At 34.2% G+C, this 23,871-nt stretch overlaps 1 long non-coding RNA gene across 1 annotated transcript; it reads left to right on the forward strand.

The window, feature by feature from the left end:
- The first annotated feature begins 895 nt into the window (after window positions 1-895).
- Window positions 896-23,664, forward strand: LOC139083048 (uncharacterized). Its single transcript, XR_011539551.1, has 2 exons — window positions 896-984; window positions 23,074-23,664. It is a non-coding gene; the product is annotated as an uncharacterized lncRNA (long non-coding RNA).
- The last annotated feature ends 207 nt before the right edge of the window (window positions 23,665-23,871 follow it).

Genomic DNA, 23,871 nt, shown 5'->3' on the forward strand with positions numbered 1-23,871 from the left:
ACATTTAAGTATTTTGGCTTTTAATATCTTTTATCATGCTTTGTATAAACATGGGGCTTAATAGAGAAAGGAGTAAAGGTCGGCACATAAAGGATCGAATTCCTGGCAAACTCCTCGAAGGCAGCACTTGATGAGGGAGGAGAGAGTGGTAAGAATATGCATTTTGTTGTGCTGACTGGCTCACCAAACCAGATGAGGAAAAAAGTGAGAACATAACATTATGCCCAAGCTTGGCTCAGCAACAAAGAGGGAAAACTTGTCAATGTCAAAAAACTAGAAAAAAACAATGATATTAAAGGGGTTCTGAAAGAAGAAGATTGGTATTTCCCATAATATTTTTCTGACAATTTACAGCAAGTTTGGCATACTTTCTTAAAAAAATCACAGCCTGCCCTACCCAGTACTGAATACTTTCCTAAGCCTTTCCTAATAGGGTTAGGAAATTTGTATACAAATACCACCATTTTACAGCTAAAGAAACACAAAGAGAAAGCATGGCAACTTTCTGCCATTTTCAAATTCCTATGAATTTCATGCCTTTGAACATGGATTTCTTCTTCTCAGAAGAATATAGCGGAACAGTTGCACAGTGTTTCTCAGTGGCCTCTGGCCTTTTCCACTTATGCCTTATCTGGAACTCTAAGGCCCTGTGTTAAGGATACTTATCATTTCAATGGGAACTTTTTTTAATGGTAGAAACCACTTTACCTACTGGGCTTTTACTTATAATTCAAGATTTAAGATACACTTCTAATGATTTTGTTCAGTAATAGTTAAAATGATTTTGCTGCCGGCAAATTCACAGTGAATAAGTCAGTCCAATTCACTATGTCTTTTATATCATGTCACAATGGAAAAGAAGTCTTAGGAACCTAGAATTCTAACATTAAGAGAGGTGATTCTTCTCAGTCCCACCACTTGGTGATTAAAGTGAATTTCTTTGAGTTTAAGGAATTTGAGCACCGTGTTGTAGGATGCTTTGAGGTAAAAATCACGAAATCTTGATTTTTTCTTAAGTAATGATCTGATGATATTAATATGGTACACATTCTTCTTGGATTCTGCAGTGCACTCTTGGGACGTTAGCAATCTATGGCCATTGGCAAACCAGAAATAAGAAGCCAGACACAAGAAGACATCAATTTCCTAGGTGACTGGGAGAAGATTTATTAATTAGCTGCAGCTATAACCTTGAGGCAAACTGCTATGAAGGCCAATATATAGTGTCCAAAAGGTAGTCCAAGTAAAGCTTAGCTCAGGACCTTTCCCGTAAAGTGGCATTCCCCTCTTCTCAGTAATCATAGGCTCTCTATGGTCTCATGGTAATGAAAAGGAAAGAAATCCATGTCTTAAAAAACCTCAGGAGATTTGATTCCCATTGACATTAAGAGAACAGTTGATGTGACAGCTCAACTATTTCACAAAAATAATAACATCTATATCCTAAAAAAGGAAGCCAAACAAAGGATGTAGGATTTCATTGTAAAGAAGAACAATAGCTATAAATATCAAAACTCTATCATCATGGTAAAATGGTAGACTTTTATTCTTTGTTCTAAATGGCAAATATAACAGTATGGTATAGCCCTCTTTTTAGGTCTGCTAACATGGATAATACTAAGTTTGAGGTAGAAAGAATGCTATCCTAGGAGTTCTAGGTGGAATTATTAGTCATTCCAAATATGGAGGGACACTTCAAGTGGGTCGTACTACAAGGAGCAGATACAGGTATGGAATACAGATATGGATAATACTGTGATGGCTGGTCTCTAGTTTGTGGATTTCCAAATCATTGGAACAGTCCTAATTCTAGAAGCATGCTGGAGTATTGAGCACATAAACAGAGTAATAAAAGGCGTTTGGGGTTTGGAAGGAGGACTTAATGGAGACACTGCAGGAGGCATATGGGTAGCAAACAATCGTGACTGAGCAACCCAATATGATTTTCACTGAATATCATCCATTTTAAATTTGTGTAGATGCTGAGCAGAAACTAATGATCTGTGTTGGGTGTAGGAATGATGGTTGTAGGAAATGCTAAACTTCTGAGTGGTTTCCTACTAGATTTGTTTGAGAGGAAATGCCCAAGTCCCAAGAAATTGGATTGGAGCTAACATAATGAAAAAGTCATTTGTTTTCAGATGGACTGTAAAAATATGTCAAATACTAAATTATAATAAGCACTGCCACCTTTTCTCAGTGGCACAGCATGCATGCCTACTCGTTCAAGGTTAGCTTTCTATCCATTATATATGTTACCTTAGCTATTAGGGGGAAGAGACTTTGCTGGTTGGCCTTGCTCTGTGCAGAGTACAAAATTACATTGTGGAAATACCTATTCTCCCCTAGAGGGAACTTTTAGGGTGAACTAGCTCTTAGACATGGTAGAAGATTAACTCCCTTTTGGTTTGCTTTCTGGTACAGGTTTTAAACCCTTCCCTGCTTGTTTATGTCAACTTTTCTGAGTCTTTATCGAATCAAAGCACAAAAACCTTGAGTCAAGATCTCAAAGTTACAATTCCATCTTTTCAATAACTCGTTATGTAAATTTAGTAATTCATTTTTTCATGACTCCCACTCTCATCTTAGAAGAGGAAATAATAACTGTCATTCACCTCCTTTCCTACTGACATTGCAAAGAAGTAATTATTAATTACTACCGAGCAATTCCCAAACGTGAAGCATTAGATGATCTTTAAAATAAAAGCCTTTTTCATGATACAATTTATACTATTTCTGTTTGGTAGAAATGTTTATTTGTTTATGATATAGTTTTAAAGAATATGAACTATTTTACAGGGGAAAAATAAACATCATCACCAAAGAAATAGTTAAAAGCTTCCAGCTAGAGTTTTCATTTTTATCCCTTTGTGTATAGATTTTATGCAATAGTCCATACTTTCATTTAGTGATTTTCATAACATTGACACCTAAATGAAAGGAGTTAGAACTCAAATCTTGTGCATATTTGACAAGCTTTAACAGAATTGTTTGCAAAATTCTATTGAAATCCCTTCTTTCATTTATCTTTGTTAGCACAAGCCTCACAAATCAGTAGTATGGAATTCTTGTATAATTTAACTCTAAGAGAATTAAGTGGGCAGGTGTTCAGAGAATAGCCTATTTTTCTAAGTAAATAACATCTTTTGGAAGAAAATATATTATTTTTATTACCTAATGAAAGAAAATTCAATTAGTTTGATTCACTTCTAAAAGAACAAACACAAAATGTATGGCAAAGAAGGAGAAACAAAAATGCAATTAGTTGCCAGTAATCTCATGAACTGAAATTAGTAGACAAGCTAAAATTACTTGAACAGCTATGACAAGGAGTTTTAGAGTTTCGACACTTCTTAGGGTTGCTATATTAAACAAGAGCATGCACACAATCAACTATATTTCACAGATTTTGATCAGTGGACACTCTTTTCCTTGCTGTGCACAACGAATCCGTAATGCAAACGTTCACAATTTAGAGAGTGGAGGGAAACTTGGGGAAGATAGCATTGTAAAAACTGCAGGTGTTTCTGCTCTCTGCTTGCTAGACTGGGCCTCTGGTAAACTTTCCTAGACAAATGAGTTTCAAGTGCATTTTGAAAGGTCTATACAGAAAGAAATTTAGTACTTTCCATTTTAATGGCTTTCAGTCCTGATGGAAGTTCTTTCTTTTAGCCAACCTAAATGCTTTATACAACATTTCAAGCTCACTTATTCTTGTCGTGCCCTCTGTGGCATCAGAGTACCGATCAGCACCTTCTATGTAATAATCTTTCATGTAATTGAAAACCAACTTGTTTCCCCAGCCTATTTTCCAACTTAAATAATATTAGTTCCCTTAACCTTTCCTCTGAGATTCTATTTTCCAAGCTATTAATCATGTTTATTGCTTGTCCTTAAACCTTCTTCAAGTTTTCCAAGGTCTTTTTAACTTAGTGAGTCCCCGCTTGTACACAGCACTGTGATTATGCTAGGAGAATTACTTCTCACATTGTATGCATTGTTCTTCTGTTTCTGGGTCCAGGGAGTTCCAATTGCTAATTTACCTTTGAAATGAGACTCTCATACTGTTGTAGTTGTTGTTGTTGCCTTACTCTCACCAAATGCATCCTCTTCCAAATAATGATCCAAGAGTTTACTTCTAAGAACACTACATCTGCATTTGTCTAATCCTGAACCTTTTATTTGCGAAAAACATTTTTAATTTGATATTTCTTGTTCAAAATGGGATCTTTCTACCCACTTCACCTACCTTAGTATTGGGTGTTTGCTGTTTTTCAGATTACACTATGTGTTTGAGAGTTTAAAATACACATACAATTTTATATGACAAGAGACAGTGGCATCAGGTTAAAAGCAAACTAACTTTTCTTTGTTTGGAAACTTTCTATTTCAGGGGTCATTCAGATTTTATGTGGGATTCATTTTAAAATGAAATAAAATTTAAAACAGTATGTGTTCCTTGCATAGCTATGATTCCCAAAATGTTTTTCATTTCCCATTTTGTCATTGCCACCTTCCACAAAATTATTTCCTACAAATTTCTTAGTTGTATTTTAGACTTTCTTCGCTCCCACAATGGAGCACATTTAGTTCCCAGTACTACTTAGAATACTTAGCACACTGATTCCAATCTTCCTTACATTCTTCTCTCTAATTTTTCTACACAAGAGAAATATAAAATATAACTTCATTTCATTTTCCTCTCATATGATTTCCTTCATACGATTCTGCAGATATTTTTTACCGTGCCGCACTTTCCAGTTTTCAGCCAATTTCATATACTATAAAAATGTATATGCATTAAACTAATATATGGTAAATGATTTTTTCCGTATCAATATATTTTAAAAGCTGAATAGACCATCCATGCATTTTACAAACTCATCTACATAGTGCAATGTATCATTTAAGGATGAGCTGCATATTGTTAAATTTTTCTGTACTGAATTCTGAAACTAGTTTAAAAAATCCATTTGCTTGGAGTGAAAAAAAGTTATCACCTTGTAAAAACAGAAGAGTTAAAATGATGAGGTAGGGTTCCTTCCTTGCCATAGACAAAAATCTACTGAGATTGTGATTCCTTAAGCTAAGATCTCATCTATTTTCCTAAAGAAGAAATAGATTAATTAAGGCTTTATTGCTTATTCCTCACCTTTTTTACTCATTCTCAACAGTGCAAACATTTTGGATTTTTATGTAAGCTAGAGATTCCTCTGAGTCTCTTTCCAATTCTGCTGAATCTTACAATTCTTGCTTTGACTTTAGATTATAAATTGATCCCATCTTTATGTGCCTGTTGTTTAGATCATTTTGTTTCAACTTGCTTCCCAAAAATCAGTAAGGGTATATGAAACTCCTAAAACCTAAATACAAAAAGATAAAATCATATGCTAGGGGCCACAATTTGCATGTTAATTTAATCTTCACAATAATTGTTGATATTAAGCAGTTAAGCATAATGTTTAAACAGATTAACTCATGCATACTCACAACAAGCCACAATTAGTTAGTACTATCATCATCTGTGTTTCACTGAGACATGAAGTGGTCCCATCTCTTGCCTGTTTATAAAGGTGACAAGTGGTGAAGCTGGCATTTCATCTCAGGCACTGAAACACCAGAGCCCATGTGCTTCTTGATAACCCCCCCAGCAGGGCACAATTGGCATTTAGAATGCATTTGATATCAGAAGGCATGCCTAACTGATCCATGATCAACCATTCAATGACTTGTTAATTCTCTTTGGGGAGAAAAGAAATGAAAGTCTTCATCAGTGTTTTTCTGCTACACTTATTTGTCAGTTTTCTAAGCGACTTATTGTATCATTAGTTTCCAAAATATGGCCACTCAGTGTTTACATTCCTTTTTAATTGGTCCCACAATAATGATGCATTAGAAAGGTTTGACCTCCATTTAAAAATAAGACTAATTGATACATTACATTTCTAAACTATATATCATTTTGCAAAGTAATAGTGTAAAATGTATGGCTTTGAAAATAATCAAATATGCATTATATATTATAATTTTAGTTATTTATCAGAAACTTTAAAATGAAATCTCTTATGTTGAATATTTTTAATAAACTATTTTATAGTTAAAAACTCCTGAGAGTATTCTAATACTATGTTATAGTTCCAAAACTTTCTACCTTGCTTTTGTCAAAGATTTTATTCCTTTCCATTCCAAATCTAAGACCAAGCTAAACCAGTCCTGGCACCAGTATTTACGTTATCACTCTTCATTTCCAGATGAATTATACCTATGTACGTGGGGGAAATGCATGAACTTTCAGTCAATCTTTTAATTTAGACGATTTGTATAGGGATTGCTTCAGGATTTGACGTGCATTGGCAAACCTATAATGAAGCAAACAGAGGTAAATAATGTAATCAGAACAGCAGCTGGGGTTCGGGTATGCCAAGAGTCAACTTGGAGCTGCCTAGGCAGCTGGGGCAGGTGTTAGTGATCTAAATGAGGTTGGTGGAAAGACTGTTATTTCTTTACAATAGTTCTGGCAACTAGACCTATATTCCTGCCATTCCAGCCATGGTTCCCACTTTGTTTTCTGCAGTTTTCCAGCAGGTTTTTAAAAGTTTTATATTACCCCCAACAGCTTTACTACCACCTCTCTCTCCAGGCTAGATGAAGAAGTAATGTACAAAATTGTAGTACTTGATTGTGCAGTATACGTTAGACACATAACCATAATTTAAACATCCTGTCAGTAGTTCTTTTATTAACAAAGTGACCCCAGCCATAACTGCAAACTCTACTCTGTTTTGCAATAAAAGGGATGTATTATCTTTTTCTCAAACCACTAAATCAACAAAATTGATGGAGTGCCTACCATATATAAGACATTTTTATGATAACTATTTAGAAGTAGTTTTCCTATCTTTAAGGTGCTTAAAGACATTTGGGGGAGCAGGCTATAAACTATGAAATAGATGGTGGCAGTTGACCAGTGCCAAATTAATGGTATAGATATCAAGTGCTATAGGATTTTCAAGGTGAGATAAAGTATACAGAAAATTCACATAAATGGACTCTGTGGGCTTGGTAAGGCATAAAGATAATTAGAATTTAGAAAAAATCAAAAGAGGTATAAACATAGTGTAGAACTGGCATCTATTCAAGTTTATCTGTAACAGATGGCCTGTATATGAGAACAATGGGAGATAATGTGGGGAAAGCAATGAAGCAGTTGTGATGACAGGGTACCCATAATTATAGTAACAATAATAATGATATTAAAATAGTTAAACTGTGGGTACTTACTATGAGCTAAACACTATGTACTTTCTTTGTGCTAAATAGCATCTAGTTTAATCTGCAGAATAAAATCATATGGCAGGTACCATGATTTTCTAAATCTTACGTATAAGGATATGGAGGCTTAGAAAGAATAAGTACTTGCATAAGACGTGTTTCCTTAGTGGTGAAGCCAGGGCTTGAATGAAGATCTCTCTGATGTGAAAGTCTTTTCATTTAGCAAGGGCTCACTTCCTAGTCAGAGGAACAACTTAAGGTACAGAAACATAAGGACACAGCGAGGACAAAAGGAAATTCTTTAAGAGGATTAATTTGTCATATAGATAGATAGATAGAGATACATATGTTTCAGATTGATAGAAACTGCCATGCGTCACTAGACGATGGGCATACATTCTGAGAAATGCATCGTTAAGTGATATTGTCGTTGTGCGAACAGCGAAGAGTGTACTGAAGGGGAAGAAAATTTGCCCTCCCAAAATGTGTCTCTCAATGTGAGGATTATTTTAGGCTGATTATTTTTGAGAAACAAAAGACAGAAAGTTTTTCTTGTTACCTCCCCTTTAACTGCCAAAAAGAGTTCTGATAAAAAGATCTGTCTCAGGAAACAAGCTATCACATTAGCATGACATGAACTAGGTGGTAGTCAGGGAGGAACCCAGAAAAGCCTGTTTGCTGGGCTCTCCTCTGTGTTCTTGCATTTCTGTGTGGCCAAACACACACGTATTTTCCAAACTTTTGTTCCTTTTCACCTACCTGTGACCTGCCTTTCTTCCCTTTGAAGTCCCTGATTATCTCCAACTCCAACATCTTTGTGTTTGCTTTAGCTGAGGATAATATTTAAGGTGAGGGCTTTGGCCATTTTGGCAAGTTATGCAGTTTTCCTGGGTTTCTCCCATGTATACATGTTATTAAACTTTTGTTTGTTCTTCTGTTAATCTGCCGCATGCCAATCTAATTCCTAGACCAGCCAGAAGAACCTAGAAGGGCAGAGGAAAATTTTCTTCCTCCCCTACAGTACTGATATAAACCTAGATGGTATAGCCTACTACACACCTAGGCTATATGGTGCTAATCTTATGGGATCATCATCTTATATATGGTCACTTGTTGACCAAAATGTCATTAGGCGATGCATGACTGTGTATCTCAGATATATATTGGAGGGAGAAGATACAAAAAGCCATTTGGAGTACCTTGGACTCTCTCACCTCTTTTTCTGCCACTTTCCCCTTACGGCTCACTCTGGCCTTCTTGTTCCTCCCCAGATATGGCAGACACCTTAAGGCCACTATAATCGTTGTTCTCCTGCCTGAGATGTACACGTTTTCCTCTCTTCCTCTGGGTGTACATGTGGTCCTCTTTCTATGTCTTATGAGATTTTGCTAAAATGTTACTTCTCAATGGGGCCTCTCTTGACAATTCTATTAAATTGGACATTTCTGATCACTCTTACGTTACTCTGATTTTTCCTTCTTTTGCATAGCACTTTTAACTTTTTAATATAGTCTATAATTTTGTTACTTATTATGTATATTGCTAATTGTCTCTCTCTCTCCTTTCTAAAATATAAACTCCATGAGATCAAGGATCTTTTCTGTTTTATTCACTGATATATCCAAGAGTCTAGAAAAGACTCAAACGCATACAGATACTCAATAAATACCTTTTGAGTGAATGACTATATGACTAAAATTGGTTACAAATAAAAAATGCCCACTCTAAAAAATTTAGAGAATATACAAAGCGTAATAAAACATTTAAAACAACTATGGTCTCACCAATGATAGATACTATTAACATTATCATAATTTAATGCATTAATATCTTTTTATTACTAAAAATTAGTTCTGAATCTATTCACTTTCAAGAATGTTAGACAGCAAAAATAACTTGATGTTATCAAGATCATTTTTGAGATTCTTTCATTTGGAAGGAATATTTATTAATATTCATTTTAGTTATTCAAAGATCAATATGACTTTTGCTTTTTCATAATTTAAATATATTTTACAATATTTATGCCTTTAATTTTGAATTCAGAATACAATTATAGGTATGTTGATGAGTAAGATTTTTGCATTAAAGATGAAAGCAAGATTTAATAATATTATCCAATGGTTTATAATCCCAAATGTGATTTCAGAGTAAAAGGTTTCGATGAGGTGAGACAGTAAAGATGAATGTAGAAATGATACTACTGAGAAAACACTAAGTGTCCAGATTGCTAAACCACTCAAATGAAAGCCTTTCAATATTTCCATTGCAATATTTATTTACCTTTAATATAGCATTCATCACCTTGAACAACATTTCTTATTTACATATCTCTCTGTCAAGTATTATTTCTCTCTAAATCATTCTCCTTATTGAAAGGAGTGATATACCTGATATATCTTAAAACCAAATGTGTGACTTCCATGTGTATATAAGCACTTACAATTTAAAGTAAAAGCCTAAATAGTAATAAAATATAAGAAATGTAATTTTATGTAAAAACTAAAATATTACAAACATCAGTGCTATAATTAAAGTAGCCAGGATGCTTCTGTAGATTGAAACACAGAGAACGTATTTTAGATTATGTGATCGGGTACAGCCTCTCTGAGCAGGTGAAATTCTAGCTGAGAACTGAAGGATGAGGAGAAATCAGTCAGACAAAGAGTCTACAGAAGAGATTTCTAAGCCAACAGATTTTTAAGTGAAGAGCCTTGAGATGGGAAAGGCAGTCCACAAAATGCAACTGGAGCTCGCTGAGCAAAACAGCAATGTGAGTTGAGATTGGCCAGGGAGATGGTGACGGGAGGTGGCAAGAGAGATCAAGGTGATGACAGAGATTCATAATTTCTAGTAATGAGTTTGAATTTTACTCTCTGTGAAATTAGAAATCCAAGGATGATTTTAATCTAAGGTGTTACCTTTTCTAACTTAGGTTTCCAAAATCTAATCTAACTATTGAGTGTTACTGGACTGTGGAGAGGAGTGGCTGGGGCTGTATATACCAGATTAGAAGCTATACCTTACAGTTAACAATACTCCATGATATACTTGAAAGTTACTAAGAGCGTAAATCTTAAATGTTCTCACTGCACACAGAAAACTGGTGATTATGTGAGTATGTGAGATGATGGATGTGTTAACTACCCTTATTGTGGTAATCATTTTACAATATATATGTGTATCAAGTCATCACGTTTTATACCTTAAATTTACACAGTGTAATATGTCAATTATATTTCAATAAAGCTGGAAAAAAAGAAAGAAGGATGGAGAGCAGAGTGGCATGAGTGAGCCAACCAGATGGTTTAACTGAGATTTTGAATCTTGAGACCAAAGTTGAGGGAGGTGACATATTTTACCTAATTCCTGATACCTCACTATTCATTTAAATGTTTTGGGACTCAGTATATTTTCATAATTATTAAGTTTACACTATGTGAAGACATAATGTTGACAATTCTGTACAACGATGAATAGCAGTCTTTTAGATCAACTCTGTGTTTTTAGGTAATTAATTAGAGTTTTCTTGAAATGGCTTCCCCATTTGTGAGTCAATTAATTCATCTTTCATTTGGCAAAATTATGTCTTCCAAGACATTCTTCTGTAAGTGTATATGATTACATTATTGAAGCATTAAATAGTTTAAAAACATTTTCTATTTCCTTCACACACGAAAATAAACTTAATCGAGTAAAGAGTCATCAGCATGTGTCTTTTTCCCCACGCTTGTCAAAGTTGATCTATTGGCTTCTGGTGTTGTTGAGCTGATGTTGAGAACTGCAAAATAATTCCAGTTATTTGTTTTCTTTGTGGGAGACCTATTTTTCTGCCTAGATCCTTGTAGGTTTTCTTTTTCTTTTTCTTTTTCTTTGAAGTGCAGTAACTTTACAAGGATAAGTCGTACTGTGCTCTTATATGTTAAAGTTTTATAGGTCAAGGGGCTGTTTTCTTTGGCACGTTAAGAACAACTTGCTTTTCCAAAGTTTCTTTTATTATGCCAGAGAAGTATTTTGCTTTAGTTTAAATTTGTTTGAACTAAGCAATGACAGCTATTTAAACAAATTATTCCAATGTTTTGCATGGCATCCTGGACATTTTCACTAGGATCAAAATAGTACTTTTCATTATCCATTGTTCAATTTTAAAATGTAAATTTATAAATAACTATAAAAACTAGGTATCTTACATCCTTCCAAAAATAAAGAATAGCAATGTTCAGATCATTCTATGAGTAAATGATTTCAAATGAGTGAAAGAAAATTCATAAAATGGCAAAATGAAAAAGTTACTTAGCTAAGAAGTTACAAATAATTGTGTGTATATATCTCTGTCCAAATGATTTTTGAGGGTTATTTTACAATAACTTGTATTTTCCAAATTTTGGTTAATAAATATACATTTTATTTATGATTAGAAAACATAAAACTCATCTCAAATGTCACAAGATTGTCCTTGAGGAAATTTGGTTATTTATAATTTTTGGCAACATTTCGCCTGTTTTTGAAAACCATAAGTTTTGTGACAGCCATGAAATTAGGCACTGGCTCACTAATCCCCCTATCTAAGTCATAAATATTAGACAATTAGTCCAAATGAAATGAAATAAACTAGTATTTTCTAATTCCATTTTTGTTATGTTTCCATGGAAATCAGTGGCTCAGTCTATATGAGTGTTTAAAAATAAACTGGAATCAGTGATCTGATGCTTAAAACATTTACCGGATATCAATTATATGCTAATTATAGACAAAAATGTACATTTCCCTTTGTCCTAATGTCCCTGAGAAGAAAATCTAGTTAGCTAGTAGCTAGAATGGATTGGTAGGTAGGAGATTATAAATCCTTTTGTGAGGTCTTAATTGGAACCTTAGTAATCAAGTTCACTGCTCAAAAATTATTAACAAATAGAAATTCTCCTTTCCAAAATGTCCATTTGGAGTTATGAATACACTTTTGAGTTATGAGTGCTCACAAAATGTTTCACCAAAATATGTGTAACAATACTTCCATGTACTTAACTCATGTGTACTGGGAGAAATTTTCTCTGGCTAAGGTTTCAGGCAGATGCTGTAATTTGTTTGTGAAATTATATCAGTAAGGATTATATTCAGCTATGGTGAGAGGAACGAAAATAACTGTGATTAAAAGAATATAGAGAAGTTTATTTCTTTCTCAAATAAAAGGCCAGAGCAATGAAGTCCAGTTTTCTGTAGTGGTACTTACTCAAGCTTCTTTTATCTGTGCTCTGCTACACATGTGTTTAATTTCTAGGGTCGTTTCATGGTCCAAGGTGGTAGTTTCAGCTCTGACATCACATATGAATTTCATGAGCAAGAAGCATAACACTTATGTTTATCTCCCCCTGGCCTGAGTGTGGTCACTTTTCCATATCTAGTTGCAAAGTACAGGAGGAAATGCAATCTTTAGGCTAAATGGAATGTATCCTACCAAAATTGTAGGTTGTATTTCTAAAGAATTTGAGCAATTGATATTGGGGAGCAAATATTCTCTGGCAGAGACCATTGTTAGGCACACATGGAATTTGGAACCACCTTTTTTCTATATGCATGGAACACTTGCCAAATTAAAAAATCTATAAAGGAGTTCACCCTGGTTTTTCCCTTTTGCTTCTAAATCTTATTTTCAGCACAGGTGAGTAGTCATGTTAAAACACAAGGTAAAGCATAACATTACTCTTCCCATAAACTTCCAGCGGCTCTCATCTCATCATCATCAGAGTGAAATCCATTCTTCACCAAGTCACTTAAGGCCCTCAGTGATGCTGGCCCTGCCTAATTCTTCACCTCCTACTTCTTAATCCCCTGATCACCATTTTTTTAGCTACCTCAACTCCTTTGTATTTCCCCAGTAAGCTGTAGGGGACTGGAATTGCCTGCCCCAAGACAGCTCTCTTTGGCATGAAGATTATTTTGGGCTGGTTACTTTTAAAAACTGCAGACATTAGAGAAACTCTGAAAAGTAGAATTTAACCCTTTGTAAAGAGATGTTTACATTTGTAAAGGAAATCTCCATCTGTAAAGGTGTCTCCCTCTAGGTACCAGGAAGAAGAGGGGATAATCTTATCTCTAGAAACTCTTATCAATGCAGAAGGTAAGGACTTCAATCTGCATAATAACCTTACTCTTGTTTACTGTGCTTTTCTGGTAATCTCCCATGATGGACTTCCCCCCCACCCCTACATCCTCCTTTGTCTTTAGCTGAGGAGGGTATTTAAGATGAGAACTTCCGCCAGTTTGGTGAGTTACTCAGTTTTTCTGGGTCTCTCCCATGTATACATGTTACAAAGTTTTGTTTGATTTTCTCCTGTTATTCTGTCACATGCCGATTTAATTCATTGTCCAGACAGAAGGACCCAGAGTGGGTAGAGGAAATGTCCTCCTCCCCTACAAAGCCAAGCAGGCATCCAAATTAAGGCATTTTCATGCCTTGAGAGATACTTTCTTTGACTATTCAGTCATTCTCAATCAGGCTCTACTTCATTTTTCTTCATAGAAATATCACCTCCTAAAATATTAAGTATGAATTTATTTTCACCTCATCCCCCTAGAATGTGAACTTCCTGAGAGCAGGGTTTTTATTTTGTTTGTTGTTGGTTTGTTCCTACTCCAATTTCTTAGTTCTTTAAATAATTTCCATCCTTTTACTTATTCTCCTAATCAGATGAATGACTAATATTTATTTTTTAAAAATATAACTGTTTTTCAACATTGAGGTGTAGTTTTCCTCAACCATGGCACCTTACTTTCTCTCTTAAAAGAAGGTCATGATCTCTATAATGATTTTACTCTCCTTCCATTCACTAGTTTTCCTCTCCTTTTTCTACGATAGCTTTAGAGTACATTTACTTAACTTCCTCCCTCTCAACCTTCATTTCCTACCTTTTTTTCTTTCCTGATCATTGGTGTCTAATAGAAATTCTCTTAATCTCTGACTCTTCTAATTCAGGAAACTTTCTTTAATGTTGATATTACATGTTCCTAAACAGGCTATCTTTATCCACAAAATACCTATACATCAAGCTTCCCTTCTTACCATCATTTCCTCTGCTGTTCATCTTTCCCCCTATTGAGGTCTCTGTTTCAGTTTCTTCATTATTTTGGGTGAAATCTTTCTTCAAGTACTTGAGTAATAATATTTCACAGTTTTTAAAGAGCCTCATATATCTTCATTTTTTTCCTCCCATGACAGATATGGTATTGTTGGAGTAAAGTCTTTTTCTCTGTAGTTTTCTTGTTTCTATTTTCTCTCTTAACTTCTTGTTTTCTACCTTCTATTTTTGGAAATGAGAAGTTCAATGCTAGATTTTTTTATAGCTCCTTGAATTTGAGACCTGTGTTTTAAATATCAATAAGACTGGAATCGCCCATTTGGTGAAAGGCAAAAAACTAATGTCTCTCTCTTGATGTTTTTCAATGCCAAGGACACAAACACACTCATTCCTGTTGAAGTTCTCTTTAGACTTAAGTCCTCAGACCCTTGACAGCCAAGCTCTTCCTTGGATATGTTGCCCCCTGCTCTGCCCTTGCTTTCTACTGATTTTTTTCCCCAAGACTACTGAGGAGGGAGCCCTTTGAAAATTTAACAAAGTTATTGCCACTCCCGGTTGTTTTCCAGTTTTAGCAGAATCCTAAGTAGAGGCAAGTAAATTGTAGTTGAAATGGGAAGGTAAAGAAGATATACTGAGGTTGCCATATTCCCAGAATCCCTCAGGAGAAAATGATCTCTTATTAACAGCACGATGTTGGGATTAAACAAGCTGTGGCTTTTCTCTCCTCATACAGATTTGTAAACAAAACAGTAAATTATAGTGTTTATACTGAGAATGTTCATCACTTGAAAAAGTGATTGAATTATTAACTACGGAAGTAATTTATTCTATACAATAAGGCTGTTCTTGGAATAGTGAAAATGATTAAATTTTAGCTCAAAGTGAAGATAGAACAAAAATAGATTTAATTATTAAACATTGAGAGGGTACACTGATGTTATTATAAATCACAATGACTTTTACAAGTGAACTTTTGAGCAAAGAAAGGTTAACCTAATTATTCTGTTCTGGCAAGATTTTTTTTTTGGTCTGAAAAAAGGAGCTTACTAGGAAATCTAATTAAGAAAATTTCATGGATTTCAGAGAAAGATGGTAGCATACGAATAGACTTACAAAGATATACCTTAAAAATCTGGCCTAATGATCAAAGAAAGGCAAGGAGGCCTAAAATTAATTTAACATCATTGAAACTAATATCTCTTTCTAATGATGAGATTGAATCTCATGAAATTGCTTATATTCAACCATTTTTGACCTACAAAAATGGCAGTTTCATATGGTTCAACTTAATATAAAACACATCCTTAGGGAAAATTCTGCATACACTCTATAGCTTGATCACATATAATGAAAGAAACCCAAAACTCATGTTATAAAGAGGATTATGCATTGTTGTAGGAAGTTAAAAGCATTTAATGAGTAACACCAGGTTCTTCATGACACAAATATCCTATTGCAATTTCTTAAGTTGAATTAAACAGTCAGTTGGCTAGATTACTTGTTCAAAACGATTTTCTTTTTTCAGAAAGAGTTATATGCATGTATCTTTTCATAACTCCTGAGTATTTGAGAATATATATTTTATATTTCATTCATACAATGTGAGGAATATTGTTTTTCGTCATAAATATATTGATAATCTTTTTTTATTCTTTAGTGGAAAATTCCACAGACAAGGTAACTCCTTATAGAATTCTTTTTTTAATCCACATAGGTCAGTATATTCATTAGGATGTCTTAATCATTATGCTCTGTAATTTTTCTCATATATTGACTAATTTTTAGGCATTCTATTATTTCAGGAACATTTCATTAAATTTTTGAATGTTTTTTCCTGTACTAAATTTTTTATTTCTTTCAGAAATACTAGTTATCTTTACACTGAATCTTAGTTGTCCCTCCTCTGTAATGACCATCTTCTTACTAAAACCCTTTAATTCTAATGGAAATTTACTGTGATTTTTCTCAAGCTTTTTCAATTATAATTTAAAGAATTTTTTACTGGATAATATCTGCTCTATAGTAGTTTATATTATAACAAAGGAAATTGATACTATTCAAATAATAATGCAAATATATATATTATTACAAACTCTGAAGACAAAGTATGTGGACTTTTAAAGTGTACATGAGAAGAATCTTATATTTTTCAGATGAGATATGAAGACTATTAATAAGAATTTACTAAGCAGAGGTAGTAAAAAGGAAAGAGAGTTCCACACAGTGAAAGAATTGAGTTGAAAGCCCTGACATGGGAAGGATCATTATACATTAGAAAATTCTACTATGAGGCTAGTATAGCTAGTAACAGAGATTGAGTGGGATTTCACAAACAGAGAGCTGGGAATAATAGAACATTTGCAGTACTGTAAATAAGATTAAATTTTAATCTAAAAACAATGAGAAACAATTTTAATCAGGGTAATAAGCAGATTCTTTTAAATGTATCATTCAAGCTGCAGTATTAAGATTGAATTTGCTAGAGAGGCACAGGTGGATGAGTATTTAAGAGTCTATTGAAGTAGTGAAGTGAGAATCAACAGAATATAGACATAGAGCATAGCATAGAATAGCACTATGATGCTGATGTTATTTTTCCAGAAGAGTTCAGATAATCAAAGTCATAGACAAAGTATATATTTGATTTCATTCATATTTGGAGCACAGATGCACAATTATCATGATAAAACTTATGGAAATGATGTTCCATAGGATCTCATCTGGAAAATAAAGGTAAATTGAGAGAAGGATGTAAACTGACATGAAAAAGGAGAAAATAAAAAACTAGAGCTCTAAATAATTTTCAGCTAACTTATTTAATCATTACCACAACTCTGTAAGGTAAGTACTATTATTATCCTAAATGTATAGATCAGGGAAACAAAGCACAGAGAAGTTAAGTTACTTGTTTCAGCTTGTAATTGTTGAGACAGTGTATGAATCAGACAAAGTACACCGAGGAGAAGGGAGAAAGAAGCAGGATTGAGCACAGATCCTTCCTGGAAGGGGAATATGGGCAGCACATATTCATCTTTGTCAGAAATCACGATACTCTTGGAGTGGCTTTGCTTTTTCCTTGTTACAATTCTAGTAACTTACCTTTTCTCTTATTATGTTTTACTGTGATGCTTATTTTGATTTCTTAATTCATATAGACCATGAACTCTAAAAATACTCTTAGAGATCAAACAGTGTAATAATTTTTTTTCTGTTTTTTTAAAGTAAATCATCTTCCAAGTGGTCTCTTCTTGCTTTTTTTAATAATATGTTTTACATACTATATTCCTCTTCCATTTTTGAATAGATTCTATATTGTGGCTTTTCTCTCAGTTCATCTTTGACTTAAGACTATTTTGTCTAAGCATGGCTGATACCTCCATGAGGTAGCATTCCTGTAGACTATGAAGGATATGGTGCCTCATAACTTATGCAATGAGTGAGCCCTGAATTTGGTCTTCCCATTTTAATATGAGCAATATAAAAGTCCCCTCCTTATCCCAGCTGACTGGTTTACTTAACTTTAGGGGTTCTTGCCTAATAACTTGATCTACTAAATGGTTTTTTTGCAATGTCATTTAGTGTTTAAGTATACTAAGGAGGAAGTGAGAGTAATGAGCAGTCATAGTCTGAGTGTACAATCTCCACAAGATACTCCTGTTTATCGACTCTCCTGCCTTGGCATGTCTGTTCTTGTGGTAGGAAAGGGATGCCTTCCTTTCATCACTCACATCTGATTCCTTGAATTTTTACCCTTTCTCTGACAAAATGCCAAGAGTAGACTCTAGGTTAGGCCTTTGCAAACATTTGTGGCAAACATTTTATTTCATAGATTTTTCCATATATTTATTTGTTCAGTCCGCTTGGGTTAGCAGTTATAAAGATGGTCGTGAGGATTCTTTTTTCTACCTTTCCAGCCTGCCTTGGTAGTCTTCTATTTTGCCGTCTCCTGTATTGAAGTCTCTATTCAAATAAAAAAATACATCAATTAAAATGAAAATGGAAGGATCACTAGGCCTTCACTTCTGCCCTGTCTTCCTTATTATTGAACTTCATTAAAATTTAAAACATTTGCACTTCAAAAGGTGCTATTATTTTCTTTTCCCTAAAAGTACTATTTCCGTCTTTGTACTTCCGTTTATATTAATACCTTAGACTGTGGAGTCCTTTCTTCTTTTCTCAGCTGTAAAATCCTACTTGTTCCTTAATTTTCAAATCAAATGCCATTTTCTCTATGAACACTCTTTTTATTTCCCAATGCAGAATTAAATAATTCTCTTCTTTCCTCCCAAATCCTTAAAATCATCCCTTAACACTGACAACTAGTATAGAACTTATTTCATCCTGCTGCATATGACAGTTATCTTTAAATTACAATCTGGTGACCAAAAAGCATATGATCCCCTTGAGGGCAGAGATCACGTCCTTTGTTATTTTAATTTTCCACAACATTAAGCATATTATTTTGTTCATTGATTTGTTCCTCTTAATAGAAACCAAATAATTAGATCAACATAACCAATACTTCTCTCTTACCTAACCTAATAATAGAGAAAATGTGGGCTGGCCTGGTGGTGCAGTGGTTAAGTTTGCACTTTCTGCTTCGGTGGCCTGGGGTTCACTGGTTCAGATCCCGGGTGCAGACCCTATGCACCACTTGTCAAGCCATGCTGTGACAGGCATCCCACATATAAAGTAGAGGAAGATGGGCATGGATGTTAGCCAGGGCCAGTCTTCCTCAGCAAAAGCGAGGAGGATTGGCAGCATATATTAGTTCAGGGCTAATCTTCCTCAAAATAAAAAAAAAAATAGAGAAAATGTAAACATCCAGTTTCATAGATATAACTGGAAATAGTATAAAAGCTTCTATGCTGAAAGCATGTTGTGAACCAATCTAAATTTAGATTGTTAAAAATATTTTTGAAATAGATGCTAAATAAAGAGGTTAAAATAGATTAGATAGATAAAATTGTTTCAATATACTGCTGGTCATCTGTGTCAAAGCTTACTTTAGGATCCTTTATTTCTTCAAATCACCCTCAATAATTGTCTTCTACACAATGAACCGAATGTTGACACTTTGTAACTTAGTCATCCTTGCACAATGGCACCTTTTACTTTTCATGAGAAAAACATCAAAGACAAGTCTATGCATTATGTGGAATTATAAATTCCAAAAATAAGTAGATTCACTTGTTATTTGAACAGCCAACTAGGATTTACAGAGCATCTACTAGTTAAAATAGTAATCTAATTCTAGGAATGCATTCTAAATAAACAATTTGAGATGTAGACAAAGATTGTCATGTAAGATTGTTCTTGAGATATCACTTATTTTGGTAAAAAATGGATATAACTTAATGGGCCAAATATTTTCTACTGCACCTCCAATTTACTCTCCATCCTTCCTGACCCTGCTTGGTCTTGGGATACTGACTTATATAAGACCTACATCAAAAGGCTCCCTTGGCCTCTGGCTTCAGATTAGATTCAGCCTGTGAGGAAGCCTGGCAGGAGGTACAAGGAAAAGAGGAAGAGGGGTCATGGTATTTATTCTGCAGATTCTTTCCCCATGACCCCTCCTTAGCTGGGTGTGTCTCTCTACAGAAGGTCAATGTTGGTCTCAAGGTGGCCCACTTTTCAGCTCTCTCTCTTCAGGTTTTGCTAACCTCTTTTCCCCTCATCTAGCCCCAGTTCTAGATTTATTGCTTATAATTTCCTTATGCTCCTTCCTTTGTATTAAAGCATTTCTCCAGTTATTCTTAATTGTTTACCATCTCTTTCCTGTAGAGACCCTGACTAAAACAAAATATGAAAACTTTGAGAGTCAGGTCATATTTTTCTATGTTCTCTTTCTCCTGCTTCTATGACCATGGAGATATGTGTCAAATGGATTCTCCAGCAGCCTGGATCCATGACTGACTCCAATGGGAGGAGGAGCCCCTCCTTGTCCTGTATAGGACATACAACTTACACTCAAACAAACCTTTCATAAACCACTGATATTTGGGGTGTTTCTTACTATTGTACAATAACTGAACCTATCGTGACTTATCAACATTCAATTCTCAGGCAGTATTCTAAGTGTGGTAAATAAGATAAAGAACAAACTAAGTTCCTGTTCTCAGGGAGTTTACATTCTACTAGGTGAGAAAGAATTTAAAAATAGAAAGTATAATATCAGTTTGTGAGTAATAAGCGTTATGCTGAAAAATGAGAGTGGAGCTACTATGCATGGGCTACCATTTGTATTAGTTTCCTGGGGCAACCGTACAAAGTTCCACAATTTAGTTGCTTAAACAACAGAGACTTATACTCTCACAGTTCTAGAGGCTATTAGTCCAAAATCAAGGTGTTGGCAGCACCATGCTCCCTCTGAAACTCGTAGGGGAGAATACTTTCTTGCCTCTTCCCAGCTTCTGGTGGCAGCCACCAATCCTTGGCACTCCTTGGCTTGCAGTTGCATCATTCCTGTCTCTGCCCCTGTTGGCACACAGCATTCTCCCTGTGTTTCTATGTCCTCTTCTTATGAGAACGTAAGTCAAACTGGACTAGTAGATGGCTATGTTCCGGTATAACCTCATTTTAATTACATCTGTAATGATCCTATTTCCAAATAAGGTTACATCCTGTGGTACTAGGGGTTAACACTTCAGCGTATATTTTAGGGGGACACGATTCAGTCCATAACACTATTAGAGTCAGTATCTCTGAATGCAACAATGTATCAATAACTTATTGTTCAAATAACTCATATCCCACATTTGAAATATAATGATAAAATTATTTGTAATTTCTAAAGACCTCATTGTTATTGTACGATTAATGCTTACAACAGACTGCTGTTCTTCCGGTTCTCTATAAATCTGATTTTTTTTGTTAAACCCACAATTTCTCTGCCAAACTTTATATGTAGAGAAGTGTCTGGAGAACTTTTATCACACCTAATCTTTTACGCAAATTGAAACCGTAGTAAATAATTCAACTTGCCCTGAGAATTTTTGTTTTAATTTCTTTGGACTATTTCTGTGATTGACAGGATGAAATGTTTAGCTATGAAATAGATCAATACTGCTCATTGTGACATTCATTATCAGGTAATTTTATTTTTATCCTGTCAATTATGTTTTGTTTAGAAACAAAAAATCCATTGAACAATACCGTATATAAATGTTAATACATTCTGAAAGATTAATAATTCTGTTATAATACCATATCTTCTGGATAATAAAACCATATTTAATTGATACCTTTACCTATTAGGAAAGAGCCAAGGTAAGTTCAAAGTTATTAAAAATGCCCTCTACAAAAGAAATAACATGCAAGAAAAAATTAGGAAGTTTATATATATTTTCAAAAACTAAATTGCATATTATTGTGACAATATGCTTGGCTTATAGTTATTTTATTTGTTTGCTTGTTTTTATTAATTAGTAGGCTTTATTTTTTAGAGTAGCTTTAGGTTACAGAAAAATTGAACAGAAAGGACAGAGTTCTCATATACACTCTCTGTTCTCATCCTCCCTAGTTTCCCTATTATTAACATCTTACATTGATGTGGTGGATTTATTACAACTGATGAGCCAATATTGATACATTATTATTAGCTAAACTCCATAGTGTAGAGTTCACCCTTCATATTATACAGTTTTATGGGTTTTGCCAAATGCATCATGTCATGTATCCACCATAAGAGTATGATATACAATCATTTCAATACCCTGACAATCCACTGTGCTCCACCTATTCATTCCCCATCTCCACCCAACCCCTGGCAACTACTGACTTTTTTTACTTTCTCAATAGTTTTATTCTTTCCAAGTCATATAGTTGGAATCATACAGTATGCACACTTTTCAGACTGGCTTCCTTCACTAAGCAGTATGCATTCAAGGTTCCTCCATGTCTGATCATGACTGAATAGCTTATTTCTTTTTATCCCTGAATGATATTCCATTGCATGGATGCACCCGGAGTTTATCCATTGTTTATCCATTCACCTATTGAAGGACATTTGGGTTGCTTCTAGGTTTTGGCAATTATGCATAAAACTGCAATAAACATTCATGGGCAAGTTTTTATGGTATGGTATGTTTTTTCTTTGTTCTTAAGTAGTACTGTATAAACCAATCCGAAGCTAGCATTGCATTGCTGATGTCAGCTTCTAATCTTAAATGCAATCTATTCTAAAAATTTTTAAAGAGAGGGTTTTTTTACTGTCAATTTTGTAAAATAATACGCTTTGCTGACTTTGACATAATAATGCATTGTAGTTCGTGTTCCATTCCTTGATATGTTCAAGAAATTAGACAGCAACCATACCCTTGGACCAGCATCCAGATTACAAGCAGGAAACAGAGAACAAACGTTCACTGAATATATGCATCATATCAGTAACTGTGCTAAGCATTACAGATCTATAATTTCTTTATACACAGATATGACAAGGAAATTAAGGTAGGGAAAGTAATGAAACAAAACTAATTAGCTCAATTTTTTTTTGAACAATCTATGTTCAAACTCAATTTGCTCTTGCTGAAAAACTGTGATACAGAAACAAAAACAAACCCTTTAGTTAATTCAAAAAAATTAAAATTACATACTAACTATAAACCTTATGAATCATTATGCAGATTGACTGTTTTCTTTAATGGATCAAATCATAATCAAACCATTGCACTACTGATTTCTGTTTCATTTTACTTAATTTTATCTTCCATTTCATTTTTAGTAGAATATTAGCTGGCCAATTGAAATAGAAGGTGAAGAAAAAAAAACAGAGCAGAAGAAATATTTGAAGTAATAATGGATGACAATTTTCCAAAAGTAACAACACACACCAAATACAAATCCAAGGAGCTCAGAGAATACCAAGGAGGATAAATATCAAATTCTACGCTTAGACATATATTATTCAAACTGCAGGAAAGCAAAGACAGAGACATCTTGAAAGGAGGCCAAAGGTGAACAAAACACCTTACCTAGAGAGAAATAAAGACAAGAATTACATGGACTGCTCATCAGAAACTGTGCAAGAAAGAAGAGAGTGGGGTAAAATATTCAAAGAGTTTACAGTAAGGAAAATTATCCAAATCTAGATTTCTGTATTCAGTGAAATTATCCTTCAGTGGTGAAGAAGAAATAAAGACATTTTCAGACAAACTAAAACTAAGGAGCTTCATGGCCTTTTAAGTAATGTTAAAAGAAGTTCTTCAAGGAGAAGAAAAATTATATAGGTAAGAAACTGCATCTGCATAAAGAAAAGAAGTGTATCATAGGAGGAATAAATGAAAAATAAAATCTTTTATTTTCTTACTCTAAATTGATCAACAAAAATGTATTGGGTGATTAAAGCACAAAAATAAATGAAATAAATGTCAACAATGTCATAAAGAATGGGAGGGAGGAATTGGGAATACATACTCTGTTATAAGATACCTACACAATGTATGAAGTGATATTTGTGTTATTTTATTTATTCGAAGTATTATTTGAAGGTGGACTGAGATTAGCTAACAACATATATTGC

The sequence above is a fragment of the Equus przewalskii genome, chromosome 1 (genome assembly GCF_037783145.1).
Source record: "Equus przewalskii isolate Varuska chromosome 1, EquPr2, whole genome shotgun sequence".
In the NCBI taxonomy this organism is placed as follows: Eukaryota; Metazoa; Chordata; class Mammalia; order Perissodactyla; family Equidae; genus Equus; species Equus przewalskii.